The sequence below is a fragment of the Haplochromis burtoni genome, unplaced genomic scaffold (assembly GCF_018398535.1).
Source record: "Haplochromis burtoni strain Fernald_Lab_line unplaced genomic scaffold, NCSU_Asbu1 Contig_3375, whole genome shotgun sequence".
NCBI classification, from domain to species: domain Eukaryota; kingdom Metazoa; phylum Chordata; class Actinopteri; order Cichliformes; family Cichlidae; genus Haplochromis; species Haplochromis burtoni.
Window position 1 is genome coordinate 1 of NW_024585736.1, and position 2303 is coordinate 2303.

A 2303-nucleotide genomic window follows, 5' to 3' on the forward strand; every position below is an offset into this window, starting at 1 on the left:
GTGACCGGAAGTGAATGGTTTAATGGTAAACAACTTGATGTACAAAAAGACGGAAGAAAACGGAAAACTAATGCTAACGGAGAAAAGGGAGAGAAGAATATGGTTAAATTGTACAAAGACGAATGGTTCTAGCTACAGTCGACAGGGGAACAAGGTTTGTAATGTATATGATTTAATTTGAGCAATCTGAAATGCATAATATGTATTATATAGTTTAATAGAAAACGGTTAGACCAGCGTAATGAGCAGTTAAGATGGTGTTACATGAATAATATGGTAATTGTTTTATTTGTTTGTCTAGCTCTTACGTTGGTTCGTTGTCTGATACACGGCAAGGAATAATAAAGGTCATTCAACAACCATCAGTTCTGGCCTTCTCAGTTCGACTGGATGCTACAACCTGAATATCAAAATTCTTGCAATAAACATTTTTACCTTTGTCCTTTACAAAATCATAACTGTAGACTGAAATCTGCTGACAACATTGATTTACAAACAAAATGAACTGCTTGCTGTTGCAGATCAATTTATAGCAAATTTGACCAGCCTGGTTCAAGACCTTAACAAATTGGTTCTCTGTTGAGTTTGTGACCATTTTAAACTGCATAAAGAATGAAGTCTTTAAAAGGCGGGTGGGCATTTATGCAAATGGATTATAAATTAAGTAAAAAGATAAATGTGATTAATCAACTATGTACAGAAACATAATTTTCGAAACTAAAATTAAATCTGAATTTAATCTTTCCAGAGGCTGACTCATCAACATAAAACCACAATGAAAACACTTCCTCAAAACAAGAGCAGCTCTTTCTTTAGAAAATAACGTGAAGGCAACTCGTCACATTTGAGAAACAACAGATGCCAGGGCACAGAAACTGAGGCACGACTAACCCATCTCACTGTAAGTTAACCTCATGGCAGAAGAATTAGAGCTTTCTGAGTATTCCACCATACATGACCTTGGGGGAAAAAAGGTCAAAACTGGAACAAGCAGCATCAACTCTGCTCAATCAGGTAAGAATATGAGAAAAATGCAAACTAAAAGAGAAACAGTCACGATTTTGAAGTAATCAGAAAGCTGTCTCACTATTGTGAATGTACTATGTATTTATCTGTTTTTGTGTTTACAGAAAGAAGACTCCTGAGGATGGGGATTGTAACTTTAGGAGTATTGTGTATCTTACAAGCCATCCTCAATATCTCCCTCCACCTTGCCGGTAAATTGTGAACACAAATATATATTTATAATGGAAAATAAATGTATCATAAGTACTGTAACATGTTTTCTGATGGAAAGTATAAAAAATATGACCCCAAAATTATGTTTATTTCCAGTTTATTCAAAAGAGGATATCAATCAGTTTCCTTGCAACACCTCTGTGATAGAAGACATGTGCCAGACCGAGCAATTTCAGTCGAATTCAACCCACTTATGTTCCTGCTGCAACAACCTGCTGCAAAGCCTACTGAGAGAAAGAGACCTCTTGCAAGACAAAATCAGTCAGTTTAGCAGAGGTAAACCTGGAGATGTTGACGATATGCAGATCTCTGGATCTGGTTCCAATTCTTTAGATTTCTTGTTAGTTTGAAGATGAACGCAGACAACATTCAGGAATTTGAAACAAGTCATTTAAGTCAGACGACTGCATCCATTTACACACTTTGAAATCTCTGGTACAAAAACAACAGCCAACCACATTTTAATTAGATATATATTTTGAAAGAGTCAAGCAGTGATTAACAGTTGCACTCAGGTAAATACTTTTATTATATTGTTGCATATTTAATGCAAAATTTATTATGTACATATATTAATACTGTGCTAATGGATAAAAAAATGACATGCCACTTTAGTAATATGATAAAATGTATTGAATGGTTGTGTATGTGAAAGATGACGTTTTTAGTGACAACATGTGCTCAGTTTAGTTTTTGGCTGGTGGTGTATTCAGAAACCCAAAGAACAGATGCTTCTACCAGTAGGTGGTAGAGACCCGACCCAAGCTGTGTTAAAGAATATTGGATTTGCATGTATGTGTGGCCAACAAACACACTAAATAACAGCAAAAAACAATGTTGACTATTTTGTACTAGCAGAATTTAGAAAGTGTTTTTAATGGAATTTGCTATATCAACTTTAAATGTTATTGTTACTCTGAATGATGATAATTAATTTTTTTTTTGTTTTCACATAACTGAAATTTTGTATAATAATGAGTTTTCAATGGCCGCTCAATTGACAACAGTCTTATATTTGATATAATTTAGCTTATATTTAGCTTGATTTTATGTTTATCTCTGAG

At 34.2% G+C, this 2303-nt stretch overlaps 1 long non-coding RNA gene across 1 annotated transcript; it reads left to right on the forward strand.

Moving 5' to 3' along the window:
- Positions 1-23: 23 nt before the first annotated feature.
- LOC102304987 lies at positions 24-1515 on the forward strand (the record flags this gene model as incomplete). The annotated part of the gene is given in 4 exon segments (XR_318142.3): positions 24-154; positions 749-1014; positions 1131-1217; positions 1336-1515. It is a non-coding gene; the product is annotated as an uncharacterized LOC102304987 (long non-coding RNA).
- Between the last annotated feature and the right edge of the window lie 788 nt (positions 1516-2303).